At 38.2% G+C, this 22628-nt stretch overlaps 1 pseudogene; it reads right to left on the bottom strand.

Moving 5' to 3' along the window:
- The window catches only part of Plscr2-ps1 (phospholipid scramblase 2, pseudogene 1), a 122799-nt pseudogene extending 100590 nt beyond the window's left edge, over positions 1 to 22209 (bottom strand).
- Between the last annotated feature and the right edge of the window lie 419 nt (positions 22210 to 22628).

Below are 22628 nucleotides of genomic sequence, written 5' to 3'. Positions count from 1 at the left end.
AGCTAAACCAGAACTAACGTGAAATGCTATAACTTAGATTTCTAGCATCCAGTCATACTGACCATAAAATGTGACTTTACAGGGAGGGAAAAAATACACCCTTGGAAATTAATCAGTTATTGAGAAACCTGTTTCTGGATATTTTCTGTGACTGCATAGTGCAGGCCTCAAAGCCTCCACAGCCAGCTAAGTCAATTGGCTTGAGTGAGGATAGAAAAAAAAATCTATCTTTATTGGGATCACCCTAGAGTTAGAGTTTCTGCAGTGTTCCTAGGCGGAGTCTGCTACGTGCCCAGCTGTGTTCACACTGCAACCCTCCTCCTCCACATTGCTCATCCTGCCTCCTTAGCAGCTCTGTGAGAGGCTCTCCCAGGGAATCCTGCCCTCGGTTTCCCACTGCAGAGTCTCTTGCCAGGAACCTGCTCCATAATATCAAACAGCCCACCTCTTCCCGTGGATGAGAGTTCTCTCTGTAGCTCTAGAAAAAGTAGATTCCCTCGTGGAGGCCCGATGAGGCTACTAAAACCTTTGGCAGATAGTAAAAGTTACCCAAGCTCTTTGGAAAAGTCAAGGAACATGTTTCATCTTTATTGATACTGCTGTCAGCGTGTCAAGGGTTTACTTTTTAATATTTTGAAATTAAGCAAAGCCGGAGAAATGTTAAAGAGTGTCTATGAGGCAGTTAATAAATGCAGTGTAACAGCACACTCAGGAGACTATGCAAATCTGCTGAAGGTACTGTATGTCAAACAGGAACCACAGGAAGGCAGCAGTCTAAATGCTTTCAGGGAGTCTTCCTATGGTGCAAATATGCTCTTTGACTTTCTGTGCTGTTTATAAATCTCCTTTTATTATATGGCATGCAGTCGATAAAGCTGGGTAAAAATGGAAGACATTTGGGGTTTAGCTCTCATTACGAATGCATTACATTTACATACAGATGGAGATAATTTGGGCATATCTTCCAGCTATTGTGGGGCCCTATCAGATTAGCACCAAAATGACTGCAGCGTCATACTCCTTCCCTCCAATTTACCACAGAAAGCAGGATCTATGATAGAATCCAGAGAGCAGTGCTAAGGGCTTTTTGAAGACCCTGTGTTTTTGCAGAGGAAATCAACAAACAGATGCTCTGAGATGCAGCCAGGGCCCAGGGTCTTGTTAAGGTCTTGGCCTCCCTCTTGGCCTCCCTCTCCACCACGATTTACCTATATTAATGGGTCCATATAGCCAGTCCTTTTCCTCTTTATTCTCCTCTTAGCTTTTAATTTTATGAGTCATAACTTTCCTTAGTGGTTTAGTGTTTTAAAATTTCATATTAACTAGGGCTTTTTACACTAAAATGCCATCAAATATGTTATTATCGCTGTGTGTTGTTAAAACACTTTAAAGGTACATTTCCCTCATTTTCTAATTTTATCATGTAATTTTCTTCTAATTTGAACACATTTCATTTTCAGCCTCCTCTAGGTGATTCTCTCTTCATCTTTATTGTTACCAGGTCCTTAGTTTTCCCTTCTTTACAGTGTTATGCAGCTCTTAATTCTCTTCTTAGCTTTGGTAGCCATGTTATAAAATGATAAACATGTTATAAATTTTTATAAATGTGCTATAATTTTATCAACATTTGTTTTTATGGAAACTCAAGGTTACAAAGACCTAAGAAGCTCCAACTCTTAAAAGCTAATAGGTGAGAGCATTTCCAATCCCAACCGGTGGCCTTGAGCATGTCCACCATGCTACCATTACCGCCAAATCACTGGTTCCTTCCACCACTCATATTCAAGGGTATGTTTACAGACTCTCTCCTCTATATTTGCATTCCTAAGCCACTCATGGTACTAACTGACTGGTGTAAACCGGCTTAAAGAAATAAGAGGAAGCATCTCGTCAGAGCATTGTAAGATAAATGAAGAGTTTTAGCTGAGTATGGTGGCACACATTTTTAATGCCAACACTGGAGAGACAGAGACAGGAATATCTCTGTGAGTTTGAGCGCAGCCTGGTCTGCAGATTTAGTTTCAGGATAGCTAAGATTTACAGAGAGAAATCCTGTCTCAAAATAAAAGAAAGAAAGAAAGAAAGAAAGAAAGAAAGAAAGAAAGAAAGAAAGAAAGAAAGAAAGAAAGGGAGAGAGAAAGAAAGAAAGGAAGGAAGGAAGGAAGGAAGGAATGAAGGAAGGAAGGGAGGAAGGAAGGAAGGAAGGGAGGAAAAACAAAACAAAAGAAGTTCTATAAGGAGAAGTAGAACTTCTCCTTTATTCAGTTGCTATCATGTAGTTATGTGCACTATTAACTTTCAATCCATTGACTATGGGTGAAACAAGGCTCAGGATTGTTTACCTCTCTGTTGCTACTGAATGCCCAAAGGTTAGTTGTTAAGTATAATTGCAAAAATTATTGTTAAATGGAGAAAGACACAAGTAAAGTGAATAAGCTGTCCACTGCACTTATTAGACACTATGGCAGCAGGATGTGTGCTCAGCCTTCAGATGCTTCTTATGGCCATTCACTGTTAGCTGGCACAAGAGCCACTGAAGTCATTGCCACTGAAGTCAGCTAGAGCAGAATGTAATAAGGAGAAAGTCAGAAAATGCACAAGAAGGAATTAATTCAAGAAGAGTTTTTCTACAGTTAAGTTGCTTATAGTATTACCATGATTTTGCAATCATTTATTGCTAATAATAAATTGTGGTGTTCTTTGTTATTAGTTATAGTCTATTATTTATAGTTTTATATTTAACACTTAGATGAATAATTGAATATTTTAGCTTAATTTCTAGTAAATAAATGGAATTATGTTCAACTCGACAATATATATATTCCAGCTACAAACACAGTTAAATGTCTTGCATTTGATACATCACTTATTCTTGGTATAATTACAGATAAATTTCTGATTAATGAAACCAGAGATTATCATACAAAAATTGTACTCTTAGGAACAAAATTAGGATGTAGTGGGTTGGCCTAATGCTGCTTGGGGTCTAATGCTAAGTGCTGGTCTCCCTAGAGGGATCCTGCCCCCAGTTAATTCTGACTGGTAAAAATGATGCCAGCAGTCAATAGCTGGAGAGAAGAGACATAGATGCCATTTAGGTTTCCCAGGTTAGAGACCCCAAAAAAAGGAGAGAGAGAGAGAGAGAGAGAGAGAGAGAGAGAGAGAGAGAGACCATGGAATAGGAGAGTGTGCAGGAGAGGAGAAAGGAGAGCCGCCATGGGTCAGCTGAGCCATAAAATGTGACTATGTGTGGTGGACAATTTGAGTTAGGAACAGCGCAGATGAAACATAGTATTAATGAGGTTATAGATAAGAACACAGGTTTTAACAGCATGGAGGGTAGTCAGTTGCCCAGCTATTGTGCTGCTTAAGGCATATTAAATGTATATATAACACCTTCATGCTCCTCCTTTAGGTAATATTCTTGTTGCCAAGGTCATGTGGGGATGTCCTCCTGGCTAAAGTTAATGACTCTATGATAATTAGAAACAGCATGAATCCAGGAGTCAAGAGTATGTCTATGTTCCTTTATAAGGTGCTGATCACTGTGACCCTTAGGAGAGTCCTAAAGGCTGTGGGAAATAATTCTGAAAACATGAGTTCAAAAGTATACAATTTCTCAATTATGCAAAATATAGAGATCCTATAGGAATTGTATGAGGGGCTTCAATAATCTGAAAAAGCAGAGGCACCTGTACTATAAGCCAGTTTGTCAGAAAGATTAAGTTAGGAGATAAAGAGATTTGGAGAGCGGTGATCTCAAGGCAATACATCTCTCAGCTAGTTTACTGTCTATGTTTACAAAGGTAGACAGATTTCTGAATTCATTTGCAATGTGAAAAACTGTGCTTCCTGTCTTTTTCTAAGAATCAAGAAGCAAAAGTAATTGGAATCTGATTCATGGGATAATAAAAAGGGAACATGGAATAAAGGACTGAATTGACATGTAAATAAATGATTGGGCTTTGGTCTGCAGGTGCTGAGCTATCTGGATAAGGTGTTTGGACATATTCAGAGAAAGCTGTCTTGAGTAGAACACAGGCTGTGAGCTTGTACCCACTATTTGACTTCTAGTTGTTTCGACTTCTAGTTGTTTCACCATTCTCAAACACCCTTTCACTCAAGAATGCCTCTTCAAGTCAAGGCTGGTCCTTGGCTGTACACTTATATGCTTGTTTTATTTTGTTATTTTTACCTTAGGATTTTATAGTAAGATATTATGATACATGTGTAATATTTTAAATAACCTTTTGAGCAATAAATTCAGAATATTCTATCTGTGTCATGCCTTTTTGGAGTGTTACTGAGATCACAAAACTTCTTCCAAAAATATTTTAAAAATACTCCCCCCCCCAAAAAAGTTGAGAAATTATATTTATATGAGGGCTAAAAATATCATCCTATATGTATTGAATCATAAATATAAATTATTCACAATATTGATTGTGATGTTCTCACACAAGCTGTCCCCATGATGCTTGATTTTTTTCTCTTTAAAATAATTATATTCTGCCATTTTGAGGCAAACAAGCCAGAAAAAGAAGATGAAGAAGAAGGAAACAAAGGAAGAGTAGAAGAAGAGGAGAAAAAAGAAGAGGAAGAAAGAAAGGAAAGAAGGGAAGAAGGAAGGGAGGGACGGAGGGAGGGAGGAGAAGGAGGAAGAAGAAGGCAAAGGATGAGATGGAAAAACAAGAAGGAGGAGAAAGAAGAGGAAAGAGAAGGTGAAGGAAGAGGAGAAGAAGAAACAAAAATAAGAATAAGAACAAGATAAACAAGAAGAACAAGAACAAGATGAACAGAAAGAAGAACAAGAGTCATCCAATTCTATGCCTGGCAAGTTATATCCCTAAATGAAAGTTCAGAGCTGGATCCTGAGTCCTGCTTGTATTTGTTTAATTAGAAGACTCAAGCTTTCTGGTTGCACATTTTCATTTTGTTCTTGTGTATTCGAGAAACCTGCTTAGATTGAACAGCAGTCACTAGCTTGGGCAACTCAGCAGTCAATACTTCCAGTGACAAAGCCTTTTTTTGTTTGTTAGTTTCCAAAGAAATGACTGTGCTGGGCAGAGGCTGAAGAGAAAGAGGGAATTGTTAGGAGCTTTACAAACACAAGAACTCCAAACTGAGCTTCTCTCTATAGCTTTTCACAACTTGCTATTAAAGCTGCTTTTAATAGCTGAAGCATTTGGAATCCATTTAAAGTGCTGGAATCAAATGATTTCAGTTTGAGACAAAAGGAAAAAAATGCATGGCTTCACAAAAATACTAACAGTCACTATGTTATGGTAGTCTTGCTTTTTCAGGTTAGGGTCTGGGAAGAACACCAAACAGACATGCTAATGACAGTTGGCCGGACAATGCTATGTAAGTAAGTATTACTGCCAACATGTTATAACAAGAAACTTTTCTTCTCATAAATGCATAGATATTTTTAAAATGATAAGTCATAAAAATTTTAGAGATTTATAAGTGTTGGGAGACAGATGTACTAGTTTGTATAGAAGAGAGGTCAGTGTCCTATGTCATCCTCCATAACTCTTCACATTAATTGTTTGAGACAAGGTATCTTACTGAAACTGGAGCTCTACTTGGGGTAGATTGCTTGCCAGCAAGCCCTAGAAAGAAGCCTGTCTCCACTCCACTGCCACTGGTGTTCTAGAAATGTACTCACACATAAGTCTATTATGTGGATGTCGGAAATCCAACCATGGGTCCTTGTGCTTATACAGCAATCATAACCACTTTATTCAATTGAGCCATCTCTCCAGCCCCAAACTGTAGTTCCTACATATGCAAAACTTTGCATATAATTCCAAAAATATATTTTGATAAATAGAATGTAAAATAAGCTCAGGATAAATATAACACAAAATCTTATTTAAATGAATTCATACTTCTCAAACTACGGAATCACTAAAAAAAATAAAAATGCATTTGGATCTTATGATACTGTATAGCACTGAAAAAAATCTTTAAAAACTCTGCAGAGATAAAGAGGCAAGAGTCTTTATTCAAGATTGTTGCAACATAAGGAGGACACTACTATAGTGAGGGAAAAACTGGACTCTGTCCCTCTAAAACAAAAGGCAAAAGAGCTTTAAGCATGAGGATTACATAGTGAAAAGTACCAGAGGATGTGATGTACAAAGACTGTCAGAGTGATTTAGGATACCTGTGCTGGCTAAAGGGTGGTATTGAGGTAGTTTTCTACTTTGCCTAGACACTCAGAGATTGGATTCTTTCCTCGTCAACAGCCATGTCTCAAAGGCATCTTCTTAAAAATATACCCCAGCATTCTAAACCAGGAAGTAGCTAGAAGAATATATACATCTAAAAGGAGCAAAGAGTTTATAAATGCAAGCGTTTAAGGGTAGTGTTATTTGAGACAAGAGAAACTAATGAGAACCAGAGGTCAATTAAGCTCTAACTAAAATTTAATCAAACTATCCTGGAGTTAGGGCAGTTAAAGGCCATTTGGAGCCCTGGGATGAAAAAATGAAGAACTACTTTTAAGATGTGGTGATTCACAAAGTAAATATTTGCATATAATGATATACAAATAATTTGAGACGGAGTCTCTCACTGACCTGGCTACACCAAGTTGGCTAGGCTAGGCTTTCGATCAGCAAACTCTGGAGATCCTCTTGACTCTCTCCAGCCCTTGGATTACATACAAACACCATCACGCCCAACTTTTTACACAGTTCCAGGCCTCAAATTCAGGTTATCTTGCTTGAATAGAACTTTCCTTTGGAGCTAAATCTCCAGTGTCCAGAATTTTGCATTTTAAGCTATACTTTATTAAAAATATGTAAAATGACATTTAAATCAAAAGCTTGTTACAAAGTGAAGACTGGTGCTAAAGAGATGACATCCATATTTTACTTCAGAACATTTAGCAAAATTAAGGAGTATTTCAAATATAGATGTTTAAAAATGTACTCTCCAATAATAGTAGGTTATTTAAATGCCATTTCTCGATCACTTTGTAAATCTATCATGTGATTTTTGGCAAAAATATGACCATTTTTATAATTTTATATGCTACATTGAGTGTTATATTTTAGCATAACTTTAAACTTTTTTGTGATACAAAAACATGGCTGTCTTGGTATTTGCATGCTCATATATTTCTAAGTGTTTAGAACTAAAAACTATTAAACAATCATCACCAAAACATTTAATCCATGAATTATTCCTTTTCAGCCATTATTGCTCCAAAATAGTCTCAATACTCTATGATTTGCATGCAGCACTGAGCAGAGTGACTAGCTAACCAGAGAAACATCACAGAGGTGTTGCTTAATCAAATGCTTTTAGCATGCAGAGAGTGCGATCCTGTATCTCTCAACCTTTGCTTCCTGCCTCCAACTCCTCCAAAGCTGAATATTTTATAAGATGGATTTTCTTGAATCTTATTCTTTCCTCTTCTTGCCTAAATATGGAAATTGCCGTTTTGCATATAACCTAAGGTTAAATAGTCACATTTCTGATAAACAGAATTGGCACTTCTGTTAAGTATTGCTTCCAGCGAGTGCCTTGCATTTCCATTTTATATTCTTTATTCTAGAATACTGCTAAGCCTACAGGTGTGCAGAAACAGAAATTGGGAAAGAAGGGAGCTTAAAACAAGACACACACACATGCACACACATGTATACACACACATATACATACATGAATGCACACATGTGCATGCGCTCACATGCACCGCTTTCAGGAAATAATGGGAGACATGAGGAAGAGAAAAAGTTCAGGAAAGTAATGAGAAAGGTCACTGCAAAGCTGAGGTTGTATCCTATCAGACACTCTAACTCACTAGAAAGCATTAGTGAAACGAGGAAATTCATTTGAACCACTTTAAACCTCCCAGAGGAAATGTGCTATAAAAATTCAAGACACTGTTGCCATTATTAAAGCTATTATTGCTAACATTTCTCATTATGAATACAAAATTGGGAATGAGGGGCAAAGGCTGGTGAAGAAATGAGACCAATGCTGGGGAGGAAGGCTGACATTTATTATTCAGATAGATAATGAATTTGGTTATGTTGAATCTATGTAATACAATTGCTCTGTTACAATCTTTTCTAGATTGTGAGGAGTAACAGTTTTTAATATAAATGCAGGCATTTAAAATAAATGACTGTCTACAAGGCTGGAATATGGACTCTTGTGTGATCCAGGCTGCAACATCACATGTACAGTTTCAACTCAAAGGGAGTTTGCAAATGGGGCCTTTCTCTGAGTTTACTAAGAAACAAACAAAAGAATGCTGGTGGAGACCATGGTTCATGTTTCTACAGTCTCTGTGAGTTTGTATATTTATTGGTCTTGCTGTGTCTGACAAACATTTTTCTTGGAATTCTCCATCCCTTCTGGTTCTTAAAACATTTCTGCCTCTTTTTATATAGATTCCCTGAGCCCCTAAGGGAAGGAATTGGTAGAGACATCCCATTTAAAACTGAGTTCAAATCTCTCTCTCTCTCTCTCTCTCTCTCTCTCTCTCTCTCTCTCTCTCTCTCTCTCTCTCTCTGACCCAGCTATGGGTCTCTGTATTTATTCCTACCTATCACAAAACAAGTGTCTCTGATGTTGGCTGAGGAAGCCATGGATCTATGAGGATGGTGGACTGTCAATAGGAGTCATTTTCTCGCTCCATTCTTTCAGCAGATGTCTTAGGGTTTTATTGCTGTGAACAGACACCATGACCAATGCAAGCTTTATAAAGGACAACATTTAATTGGGGCTGGCTTACAGGTTCAGAGATTCAGCCCATTATCACCAAGGCAGGAGCTTGGCAGCATCCAGTCAGGCATGGTGTAGGAGGAGCTGAATTCTACATCGTCATTCAAAGGAAGTCAGGAACAGACTGAACATCCCCAGGCAGCTAGGAGAGTCTCCAAGCCCACCCCACAGTGACACACTTCCTCCAACAAGGCCACACCTTCTAATAGTGCCACTTCGTATGCAAACCATCTCAGCAGATTAGTAGTATTTGGTTTTCCCCTAAGTCCCTGCCCTATCTAGTCTAGCATTCTTGGTCACCATTGGAAACTTGTTCTACCTCATGAAATCAGCCTTTAAAGTAATCAGATATCTGTTAGTTGTTCCCACAAGCTTTTTATCACTATTGTACTAGCTCACCGTGCATGTCAGTCACCACTATAGATTAAAGAGTTTATAGCTGGACTGTTGTTTACATTTCTCCTTTGGTAGTGCGAGCCTACCATCCAGTATATGAACACTAGTCCATAGGGGTTAAGGCTGTGGGGAGCCAGCAGCTTGACTTCTCCCTATTAAGGGGATTGTGTCAGTCTTACCTTCAGCAGCAGGGTCTTAACATGAATTTGTCCAGAGCAATCAATAACCTTGGCAATTGCTTGGGTTGTTTGGGGGTTCCCATGGAATTCCTTGGGCCAACAATTCTATTAAGCGTAATGATTCCTGATCTGGAAGTTTGACTTATTGACAAGAGCTGCCCAGTTGATGCTCCATCTCCCCCATTGTTTGCCAATTCCATGTGCATCATCTTTGTATATGTGTATATTATAGGAAGCTTCTACTGACTTAGGTTTCCACACAGCCCCTCAAATGGCCCTTAGTTTTAGCTGTCCCTTCCTTTACTCCCTCTTTACTTCCTGCTTCCCACTCTGCCTCCCTTGATCCCCCAATTTCACCCCGTTCATCCATCCATAACTTTCTATTCAAATGTCCCTTCCTTTAGTGATTAATCTTAATCCTAATCTATACTCCTCTATGATTTTATTGACCGTAGCCTGATTATTGAAGACTTAACAGCTAACACACACATATAAGTGAATACATATCATATTTATGTTTGGGGATTTAGGTTACCTCAATTAGAATGATTTTTAGCTCCATCCAGAACCTGAAATTTTCATGATTTCATCTTTGTAAAGTGATGAGTATTTGTCCATTGTTTAAATGTACAACATTTTTTATCCATTCATGTCTTGGTAGACATTTAGGTTGTTTCTAGTTCCTGGCTATTATGAATAAGTAAGCAATAGGTATGGTTGAGCAAGAGTTTCTGTGGTAGGATGAAGCAAGACCGTTATATACTGGACCTTGAAGTAGATCAGTTCCCAAGTTGCTGAGAAAGTGCTACATGGATTTCCATAGTAGCTGTACATGTTTATACTCTCACCAGCAATAGAGAAGTGTTTCTCTTATTCTGTATCACACCAGCACAAGCTGTCATATGTTTTACTGATCTTAGCCATTCCAACATGTGTAAAATGAAATCTCAAAGTCGTTATGATTTACACTTCCCTTATGAATAAGAGTGTTACACATTTGTTGAATAATTAATAATAATATTTTTAAAAAGCCTTCAGGGGGCTTACCATCCACCTCAATGCTTTACATTTCAAAAGGAAAGACACACACTCAGCCTTTAAGTTCTGATATGCCTTAGTCAGCACCATAGCTGGGCTACTGTTTATTCTCCATGAAGTAATACACCTCCCACTGATAATGCCAAGTTATTACTTACTAAATTCTGTATTCTATCTTGGCTGCTCTGGGCTGCATTCTCCCAGCTCCTTCATATGCTGGCCATGCTTCTATGCCCTGCACCCTTCTCAGGACATCACAACTCTCCTACCTCCCCTTTAGAATCTCCCTCTCCTTCCTTCTCCTCCTGCTCCCAGGCCCAGGAATTCTCACATCTTCCTTCAGTCTGCCCTGCCCTACCATTGACTGCTTTCATCTTTATTTACCTTTCAGAACCAACTGGGGACAGGTTTCCAGAAGCCACATGCAAACACTCATGTAAGCAGTTTTGGGGACCCAAATTAACATTAGGATACAAGCAGCATTAAGCCAAATGCACTGCACATTTTTTCAATTTTTCTCATCCACTTGTATTTTCTATTTGAAAGCTTAAATATTCTTTATTCTGTACATTTATTAGATTATTATGTACTAAGGGGGTTTCTTTTCCAGTCTAGTTTAATTGATGTTCTTTGTGTTTCTTGCCTTGATAGACGTATTTTTCTTTAGGTTAGAAAAAATTTCTTGTGCGATTTTATGGAAAATATTTTCTGTGCTTTTGACCTGGGTTTCTTCTCCTTCTTCTATTCCTACTATTCATACATTTGATCTTTTCACACTGTCCCAGATTTCCTGATGTTTTGTGCCTGGATCTTTTTAAGTTTATAATTTCCTTTGACTGAGGTAACCATTTCTTCTATACTGTTACAAATGCCTGAAATTCTTTCATCCATCTCTTCTATTCTGCTGCCTATGAGGTTCCTTGTTGAATCCCTAAATTGTTATTTCCAGTTTTATTTCTGTTTGGGTTTATTTTATTGATTTTATTTCTACTTTCATGAATTGAACAATTTTCTTCATTTCATTCTACTCTTTGTGTTTTCATATATTTCTCTAAGGAATTTTTTATACTGTCCTTAAAGTCTCTGAGAGTATTAGTAATATCTATTTTGAAGTCCTTTTTTGTGCCTCACCTATATTTCATTTCTAAGAGCCTACTATAGAAGGCTATCGGAGCTCTAGGGTAGACACCATTTCCTGGCCATTATTGATAGTATTTTTACACTGGTGTCTAGGCATCTGGGTTTGGTATGACAATAATACTCTATACTGACACATCATGTCTTTGCTGGGTAGATTTTCCAGTCCCTCATTCCTATTGTCCTCTCTGGAACTTAACAGTGTGTGGTTGCTGTAAGTTGGGCCCTTCTGAGCTCCTGCCATGTGTGCCCTCTCAGGGTCTAGAGTAGAAAATGTATCTCATAATGAGAGCTGACACACTGAAATGGGAATGGGCTAGAGGGGTCATCTGAGAGGGTCACAGGAGGTAGCATGGGTCTACCATAAGGATTAATAGGTTCTATAAGGAAAGGAAGAAGAGGTTTGCTCCAGGGAAGGGAGATTTGTAAATGGAAAATAGGTTAGAGAGTGAAGATCACTTGCCTGATTTCCTGGCCAGTATAGGTTTCCAGAGAGAAAGAGTGGTGTGGCTTTATTCACTCTACTAGGTCCCTAAGGTTAAACTAATAAACCAAAGACATTATTTCAAGTCTCAGAGTGCCTCTTTAAATCTAGAATAGATTTTATATGCTCACACTCTAGTACAAACTGATTTTCTTCCACTATTCTACTGAAAACTAGATAAGCTCATTCACATTACTCCAAATATTTTAATTAATTTTTGGATGATATAATAATATTTTAATTTTAAAGATTAAAAGAAACACAAAAAGTATATATCATTCCAAGTTCTTACAAACAAACTGTGTCGTTCGTCTCAGTGCTCTACTGAGCCTAGAGTCTGTAATGCCCAAATTCTTGAGAGCCTTCTTGGCACCGTGGAGGAAAATAAAACCTGGAAGAGAATTACAACCCTACTTCAAGTATCTGTTCTTTATAAAAATCCCTCTAGGCCAGTTAACTTGCTAGGCTCTGCATAACCCCTTCCAGGCCATTATGAATACTGACAGGAAGGTGAGTATAAACACCTCCCTGAGTCAACTCCAAAAGCACAAACCACACAGGTCACATTTTTTTTTAGAAAAGAGACATTGTGTAATCATTGTCACATCAAATTCAAAAGAATAACCACATCCTACAAAGAATTAAGAATTACAATTTTTCCCCAAAGTTTCAAGCTTCCCTTCTTCCCAGGCCTGTGGTCAAAATAATAATAATAATTGCAAATTTATCATTATTTAAACTTTAACTTTTGACTTATTATACTTCAGAGCTCAGAGTTCTGAGGTCAGCTACTTGCATTTTCTTGTGAAGTTCCATTGATAAGTTACATGGGCAAGGCTGCCAGGCAGTGGACTGAAAGAATCAAGTTAACCCTTAACTCAGAAATTCCACTAGCTTTCTGTTCTTTTTTTTTTTTATTAACTTCAGTATTTCTTACTTACATTTCGAATGTTATTCCCTTTCCCGGTTTCCGGGGAAACATCCCCCTACTCCCTCTCCCTCCACTTCTTTACTGGTGTTCCCCTCCCCACCCTCCCCCCATTGCCATCCTCCCCACAACAATCACTTTCACTGGGGGTACAGTCTTAGCAGCACCAAGGGCTTCCCCTTCAACTGGTGCTCTTACTAGGATATTCATTGCTACCTATGAGGTCAGAGTCCAGGGTCAGTCCATGTATAGTCTTTAGGTAGTGGTTTAGTCCCTGGAAGCTCTGGTTGCTTGGCATTGTTGTTCATAAGGGGTCTCGAGCCCCTTCAAGCTCTTCCAGTTCTTTCTCTGATTCCTTCAACGGGGGTCCTATTCTCAGTTCAGTGCTTTACTGCTGGCATTTGCCTCTGTATTTGCTGTATTCTGGCTGTGTCTCTCAGGAAAGATCTACATCCGGCTCCTGTCGGTCTGCACTCCTTTGCTTCATCCATCTTGTATAATTGGGTGGCTGTATATATATGGGCCACATATGGGGCAGGCTCTGAATGGGTGTTCCTTCTGTCTCTGTTTTAATCTTTGCCGCTCTATTCCCTGCCAAGGGTATTATTGTTCCCCCTTTTAAAGAAGGAGTGAAGCATTCACATTTTGATCATCTCTCTTGAGTTTCATTTGTTCAAGTCATCTAGGGTAATTCAAGCATTTGGGCTAATAGCCACCTATCAATGAGTGCATACCATGTGTGTTTTTCTGCGACTGGGTTACCTCACTCAGGATGATATTTTCCAGTTCCAACCATTTGTCTATGAATTTCATAAAGGCATTGTTTTTGATAGCTGAATAATATTCCATTGTGTAGATGTACCACATTTTCTGTATCCATTCCTCTATTGAAGGGCATCTGGGTTCTTTCCAGCTTCTGGCTATTATAAATAAGGCTGCTATGAACATAGTGGAGCACCTGTCTTTTTTGTATGTTGGGGCATCTTGTGGGTATATGCCCAAGAGAGGTATAGCTGGATCCTCAGGTAGCTCATTGTCCAATTTTCTGAGGAACCTACAGACTGATTTCCAGAATGGTTTTACCAGTCTGCAATCCCACCAACAATGGAGGAGAGTTCCTCTTTCTCTGCATCCTCACCAGCATTTCCTGTCACCTGAGTTTTTGATCTTAGCCATTCTCACTGGTGTGGGGTGAAATCTCAGGGTTGTTTTGATTTGCATTTCCCTTATGACTAAAGATGTTGAACATTTCTTTAGGTGTTTCTCTACATTCAGCATTCCTCAGCTGTGAATTCTCTGTTTAGCTCTGAACCCCATTTTTTAATAGGGGTATTTGTCTCTCTGCGGTCTAACTTCTTGAGTTCTTTGTATATTTTGGATATAAGGCCTCTATCTGTTGTAGGATTGGTAAAGATCTTTCCCCAATCAGTTGGTTGCCGTTTTGTCCTAAACACAGTGTCCTTTGCCTTACAGAAGCTTTGCAGTTTTATGAGATCCCATTTGTTGATTCTTGATCTTAGAGCATAAGCCATTGGTGTTTTGTTCAGGAAATTTTTTCCAGTGCCCATATGTTCCAGATGCTTCCCTAGTTTTTCTTCTATTAGTTTGAGTGTATCTGGTTTGATGTGGAGGTCCTTGATCCACTTGGACTTAAGCTTTGTACAGGGTGATAAGCATGGATAGATTTGCATTCTTCTATATGTTGACCTCCAGTTGAACCAGCACCATTTGCTGAAAATGCTATCTTTTTTCCATTGCATGGTTTTGGCTCCTTTGTCAAAAATTACGTGCCCATAGGTGTGTGGGTTCATTTCTGGGTCTTCAATTCTGTTCCATAGGTCTATCTGTCTGTCTCTGTACCAATACCATGCAGTTTTTATCACTATTGCTCTGTAATACTGCTTGAGTTCAGGGATAGTGATTCCCCCTGAAGTCCTTTTATTGTTGAGAATAGTTTTAGCTATCCTGGGTTTTTTGTTATTCCAGATGAATTTGCAAATTGTTCTGTCTAACTCTTTGAAGAATTGGATTGGTATTTTGATGGGGATTGCATTGAATCTGTAGATCGCTTTTGGTAAAATGGCCATTTTTACTATATTAATCCTGCCAATCCATGAGCATGGGAGATCTTAACATCTTCTGAGGTCTTCTTCAATTTCTTTCTTCAGAGTCTTGAAGTTCTTATTGTACAGATCTTTTACTTGCTTGGTTAAAGTCAACCGAGGCACTTTATATTGTTTGGGTCTATTATGAAGTGTGTCATTTCCCTAAATTCTTTCCCAGCTTGTTTCTCTTTTTTGTAGAGGAAGGCTACTGATTTATTTGAGTTAATTTTATACCCAGCCACTTTGCTGAAGTTGTTTATCAGCTTTAGTAGTTCTCTGGTGGAACTTTTGGGATCACTTAAATATACTATCATATCATCTGCAAATAGTGATATTTTGACCTCTTCTTTTCCGATATGTATCCCCCTTGATCTCCTTTTGTTGTCTGATTGCTCTGGCTAGAACTTCAAGAACTATATTGAATAAGTAGGGAGAGAGTGGGCAGCCTTGTTTAGTCCCTGATTTTAGTGGGATTGCTTCAAGTTTCTCTCCATTTAGTTTAATGTTAGCAACTGGTTTGCTCTATATGGCTTTTACTATGTTTAGGTATGGGCCTTGAATTCCTATTCTTTCCAGGACTTTTATCATGAAGGGGTGTTGAATTTTGTCAAATGCTTTCTCAGCGTCTAATGAAATGATCATGTGGTTTTGTTCTTTCAGTTGGTTTATATAATGGATCACGTTGATGGTTTTCCGTATATTAAACCACCCCTGCATCCCTATGATGAAGCCTACTTGATCATGGTGGATGATTGTTTTGATGTGCTCTTGGATTCGGTTTGCCAGAATTTTATTGAGTATTTTTGCGTCGATATTCATAAGGGAAATTGGTCTGAAGTTCTCTTTCTTTGTTGGGTCTTAATGTGGTTTAGGTATGAGAGTAATTGTGGCTTAGTAGAAGGAATTTGATAGTGCTCCATCAGTTTCAATTTTGTGGAATAGTTTGGATAGTATTGGTATGAGATCTTCTATGAAGGTCTGATAGAATTCTGCACTAAACCCATCTGGACCTGGACTCTTTTTGGTTGGGAGACCTTTAATGGCTGCTTCTATTTCCTTAGGAGTTATTGCGTTGTTTAACTGGTTTATCTGTTCCTGATTTAACTTTGGTACCTGGTATCTGTCTAGGAAATTGTCCATTTCCTGCAGATTTTCAAGTTTTGTTGAATATAGGCTTTTATAGTAAGATCTGATGATTTTTTGAATTTCCTCTGAATCTGTAGTTATGTCTCCCTTTTCGTTTCTGATTTTGTTAATTTGGACACACTCTCTGTTTCCTCTCGTTAGTCTGGCTAAGGGTTTATCTATCTTGTTGATTTTCTCAAAGAACCAACTTTTGGCTCTGTTGATTCTTTCTATGGTCCATTTTGTTTCTACTTGGTTGATTTCAGCTCTGAGTTTGATTATTTCCTGTCTCCTATTCCTCCTGGGTGTATTTGCTCCTTTTTGTTCTAGAGGTTTTAGGTGTGCTGTCAAGCTGCTGACATATGCTCTCTCCTGTTTCTTTCTGCAGGCACTCAGCACTATGAGTTTTCCTCTTAGCACAGCTTTCATTGTGTCCCATAAGTTTGGGTATGTTGTACCTTCATTTTCATTAAATTCTAAAAAGTCTTTAATTTCTTTCTTTATTTCTTCCTTGACCAGGTTATCATTGAGTAGAGCATTGTTCAACTTCCACATATATGTGGGCATTCTTCCCTTATTATTATTGAAGACCAGTTTTAGGCCGTGGTGGTCTGATCGCACGCATGGGATTATTTCTATCTTTCTGTACTTGTTGAGGCCCGTTTTTTGACCAATAATATAGTCAATTTTGGGGAAAGTACCATGAGGAGCTGAGAAAAAGGTATATCCTTTTGCTTTAGGATAGAATGTTCTATAAATATCTGTTAAGTCCATTTGGCTCATGACTTCTCTTAGTCTGTCTACGTCTCTGTTTAATTTCTGTTTTCATGATCTGTCCATTGATGAGAGTGGGGTGTTGAAATCTCCTACTATTATTGTGTGAGGTGCAATGTGTGTTTTGAGCTTTAGTAAGGTTTCTTTTACATATGTAGGTGCTTTGTATTTGGGGCATAGATATTTAGGATTGAGAGTTCATCTTGGTGGATTTTTCCTTTGATGAATATGAAGTGTCCTTCCTTATGTTTTTTGATGACTTTTAGTTGAAAATTGTTTTTATTTCATATTAGAATGGCTACTCCAGCTTGCTTAGTCCTACTATTTGCTTGGAAAGTTGATTTCCAGCCTTTCAATCTGAGGTAGTGTCTGTCTTTGTCTCTGAAGTATGTTTCCTGTAGGCAGCAGAATGCAGGGTCCTCATTGTGTATCCAGTTTGTTAATCTATGTCTTTTTATTGGGGATTTGAGACCATTGATGTTGAGAGATATTAAGGAATAGTGATTATTGCTTCCTGTTATGTTCATATTTGGATGTGAGGTTATGTTTATGTGCTTTTCTTCTCTTTGATTTGTTGCCAAGACGATTAGTTTCTTGCTTTTTCAAGGGTGTGTCTTTATGTTGGCCTTTACCATTTATCATCCTTTGTAGTGCTGGATTTGTAGAAAGATATTGTGTAAATTTGGTGTTGTCATGGAATATCTTGGTTTCTCCATCTATGTTAATTGAGAGTTTTGCAAGATACAGTAACCTGGGCTGGCATTTGTGTTCTCTTAGGGTCTGTATGACATCTGTCCAGGAGCCTCTGGCTTTCATAGTCTCTGGCGAAAAGTCTGGTGTGATTCTGATAGGTCTGCCTTTATATGTTACTTGACCTTTTTCCCTTACTGCTTTTAATATTCTTTCTTTATTTTGTGCATTTGGTGTTTTGACTATTAAGTGTCGGGAGGAGTTTCTTTTCTGGTCCAATCTATTTGGAGTTCTGTAGGCTTCTTGTATGCTTATAGGTATCTCTTTCTTTAGGTTAGGGAAGTTTTCTTCTATGATTTTGTTGAAGATATTTACTGGTCCTTTGAGCTGGGAGTCTTCACTCTCTTCTATACCTATTATCCTTAGGTTTGGTCTTCTCATTGAGTCCTGGATTTCCTGTATGTTTTGGACCAGTAGCTTTTTCCCGCTTTACATCATCTTTGACAGTTGAGTCGATGATTTCTATGGAATCTTCTGCTCCTGAGATTCTCTCTTCTATCTCTTGTATTCTGTTGGTGATGCTTGTATCTACAGCTCCTTGTCTCTTCCTTTGGTTTTCTATATCTAGGGTTGTCTCCATGTGTTCTTTCTTGATTGCTTCTATTTCCATTTTTAATTCCTTCAATTGTTTGATTGTGCTTTCCTGGAATTCTTTCTGGGATTTTTGTGATTCCTCTCTATAGGCTCTACTTGTTTATTTATGTTTTCCTGGAATTCTTTCAGGCATTTTTGCGATTCCTCTCTGTAGGCTTCTACTTGTTCTCTAAGGGAGTTCTTCATGTCTTTCTTGAAGTCCTCCAGCATCATGAACAAATATGATTTTGAAACTAGATCTTGATTTTCTGGTGTGTTTGGATATTCCGTGTTTGCTTTGGTGGGAGAATTGGGCTCTGATGATGCCATGTAATCTTGGTTTCTGTTGCTTGGGTTACTGCGCTTGCCTCCTGCCATCAGATTATCTCTAGTGTTACTTTGTTCTGCTATTTCTGACAGTGGCTAGACTGTCCTATAAGGCTGTATTTCAGGAGTGCTGTAGACCTGTTTTCCTGTTTTCTTTCAGCCAGTTATGGGGACAGAGTGTTCTGCTTTCGGGCGTGTAGTTTTTCCTATCTACAGGTCTTCAGCTGTTCCTGTGGGCCTGTGTCTTGAGTTCACCAGGCAGGTTGCTTGCAGCAGAAAAGTTGGTCTTACCTGCAGTCCTGAGGCTCAAGTTTGCTTGTGGGGTGTTGCTTATCAGCTCTCCGCGGTGGCAGCCACTAGGGAGATCTGCGTAGTCCCTTCCGGGAGCTTCTGTGCACCAGTTTTCCAGATGGCGTTTGGTGTTTCCCTCTGCGGTCCCAAGGCTCAAGTTTGCTCGTGGGGTGTTGCTTATGAGCTCTCCACGGCGGCAGCAATCAGGGAGATCTGCCCATATTTTTTAACCATAATCCTTCAAAACCAGGTGCTAAGTTATTTTCATTTTATCTTAAATTTTTGAAACCTTTATTATAGTGGTCTTATAAATTTTAATATTTCATAATAAAAATAATATTTTGTAATTTAAATTCCTCAAATATTCTTTTAAATAATCATTGTTCAAAGCAAAACTATAATGATGAATTATTTAAAAAAGCAATATGAGCAGGACCATTTTAAAGTATATCATAAGCTTTCAAGTATGACTTTATATATGACACTTTAATGTCCTTTCATTGTTATTTAAAGTGTTGAGAATTAGAAACAGCTTAGCAACAGTGGTTACTGGTAAAACTTTAAGTTTTACTTTGAAATGGACTAGCTGAAAGTTCACAGTGAAATATCATGTGGAAAATGTAGTATTTAAAATTACAGCACTGGTGGGAGGAAGCCTACGATGTCTAAGGAGTTGGAATGACATAGAAAGTAAACATAGGGATGTGAGGATGAAGGCCGGGCACACACACTTTCTATGTGCTATAGTACTGTTGTAAAACACCATATCTGACCTAGATGTGTTTTAAAATTCTATCTTCTCATCAATCTAGAACTAGTCTACTAAAACAGATCTAATTGGACATATCACACATTTTGTCTGTCAGGAGCTGTAATGTGGTCGAATAATTTGCTCTCTAGAATCATAGATGCCAGTGAACACATCTTAAGAGCAGGAACTGAAAAAAGATACTCCATATGTGGCATATCTTGTACTAATTCTCAGAAAAGAAGAGTGCAAATGAGCTTAAAAAGATAAATTGATTTTCCTAATGAAACAATTCTATAGTTCATATCAAACATTTATAATAACCCTTTTACTTTAGCTTGTTAGAAAGTCTGTGGTAGTCAAAAATAGATATGAAATTACTGATATTTCACAAGAGATCCAGAATTCACAATAACCCTCACTTTTTAATTTATACCAACTTTCAAATATTAGGGTCACTGTTCTGTTATGATACATGCACTCAGAGTCAGGAGCCATATCGTGTTCCTTAAAGAGCTGTGTCATTGGAAGCCTGTGTTTGTTTGATTTTCAGTGGTGGTGGGAAGAGTTCATGGGAAGCATTATTACAACCCCTGAGTACCAATAGTTAGGCATAGAGAAAATAGCTCAGGGTATTGTGAAAGTTAATTATTCATAATTCTTTTCAGGAATATTCACAGAATTAATGACCAACAAAGATAAATGTTTCTTTTGTGACTCTCCTTAGAGATCTTCAAAGTCAGCCTGCCAGAAAACCTGCAAATGTGAACTTGTAGTTCTCTGGCATTGCCCCTTCTTCTATGATGACTTCAGAATACACAGTCAAGAGAGCCAATGAAGACAGGCCTAAGCTTATTGTAGACAGATAAAATCTACTAGCAATACTGATTTCCTCAGCATTCAAAGTGTAGTAGGCTGGCCAATGGCCACATAGTGAATGTACAGAAACCATGACTAAATCAGGCCTCACAGCACAAGGGGATCGCAGTTTCAGAGGGAAGTAAGGCTCCTTATCAGCTGAACCCTTGAACTACCTGTGTGGGATCCACAGAGCAATAAGTCCTTATATATGAAGCAGAAAGCCTGAAAGTTCAGAATTAGAGAAGATAACATACTGCTGGCATGGAAGAGTGAAGACAGACTCAAGGCCTGGTGGCAAAAAAAAGCAAAGATTTTTCTTTGCTCTCCAAGAAGAATCCATGGTCTAACAACTTGACTATTGCTGAGATCTGACCTCCAGGACCATGAGATGAAAAACATGCATCATGAAAACCACCAAAGATATGGGAGCTTGTTACAGCAGTAATAGGAAACCAAATATTGATCACAATGAAAGGTGTGAAAATCAATTTCTAAGTAAAAAAAAAAAAAACCCCAGAGATTGTTTACTCCTTACATGGGATCTGTGTACACAAATATGATTGTCCCGTGAAGCTATAGCACTTTGAAAAATTAAATAAGCTTTTAATATTACATGAGTCAGGGAATGTAAAGAAGAATTCAAAGAAAAATTATACTTTTTGAAATATTTATTGCCAAGGTAAGCCTTATCTAGACTTCTTTTGAAGGGTCCCGCTTACAGAAAACAAGACAAATATCTAAATGCCTTAAACATAAATGTTCTGCTGAATGTTTTCAATTTTTACAATTTTGTAAGTATTGGCCATGTTTCCCTAATCCTGTACCTGTGTTTTTCCCCTGACAATGTAGGTGTCAATTCTCTATGGAATCGTGGACTACTGCCTGTATCTGTGTAGTGTTTCCAGATGAGAGTCTGGAAAAGAAAAAAGAAAAAACACAACTGTGGACTGAGGAGGAATTCTGTCTCCCCTCTGTCTTCTAGTTCAGATATCGTCCATCTTTTGTTTCAGAGGACAACTCAAGCTGGAACTTACACCATCAGGTCTTCTAGTTCTGGCTGAATGATTATAGATTGTGGGACTTGTTAGCTTGATTTTCTGTGTCTGTGTATGTATGTGTGGTTTCTATTTCTCTATAAAACCTAATAAATATACTTTGAATGTAGAAAGTGATTCTTAATGGCAAGTGAAGAAACACAAAGAAGCAGATCCCATAAGATCTTCTCCAAGATGGGAAAGCAGTGAGGAATTGAAAAAAGAAGTGACATGGTAAGACTTAAATTATGAGTTTTAAAATCGTACTTCTGGATACTAGGTTGAATACAGTCAGCAGTGGAAAGAGAGATTAAGCAGGTAGCTCTTTTTGCTTACAAAACTAATTTGGATCACACTGAGGGGTCAGAACAAGGTAAAAAAATCTGTACAGAAATGTTTGAGTGAAAAATAATGAAAGAGTTAGGGAGGTGGCTTACAGATAAAGTATTTGTCACACAAGCATGAAAACCTGAATTAAGTTTATTCTCATGCTGCCTCCTCCCCCTTTTATCAGAGCTGTGGATCCCAAATCATACACATAAGCTTCACTTCCCTCACCCATTTTCCCTGCTACATGAGCCCTCTGGGCCAAGCCAAGGGTATTGTGAGCAGCCTGCTAGCCCAGTGGAACCTCCATTCTGCCAATTCTCCACCAACCTTCATCGTACCTGAGGCTCCCTCAAAGACACAGACCTGCAGGTCCAGAACCATATAGACCTGCCAGTCTAGTACCATACATCTCAAGGATAGCCATCACACACCTCCACCACCTCCTAATACTTACTATAAGAACATTTAGGGACCAAACCCATGGAGATGGCTAAATACATTCAAATGAACAAAATTAACAAGAACCAGGGCAATATGACACCTTCAAGGAACAGCAAAGCACCCCACTACAGCAAGCACTAGATATCCTAACACAACTAAAACACAAGACAATGACCTTATATCCAATCTTATAAATGATAGAGGCCTTCTAAGAGGAAATGAATAAATCTTTTAAAGAATACAGGAAAAAACAATTGAACAAATAGAGGTCTTTAAAGGGAAAACAAATAAATCCCATAAAGACATACAGGTAAAGGAAATAAAACAGTGTAAGAACTGACAGTGGAAACAGAAGCAAT

This window comes from Rattus norvegicus, chromosome 4 (assembly GCF_036323735.1).
Source record: "Rattus norvegicus strain BN/NHsdMcwi chromosome 4, GRCr8, whole genome shotgun sequence".
Lineage (NCBI taxonomy): Eukaryota > Metazoa > Chordata > Mammalia > Rodentia > Muridae > Rattus > Rattus norvegicus.
This window is presented reverse-complemented; position numbering and strand designations above follow the sequence as displayed.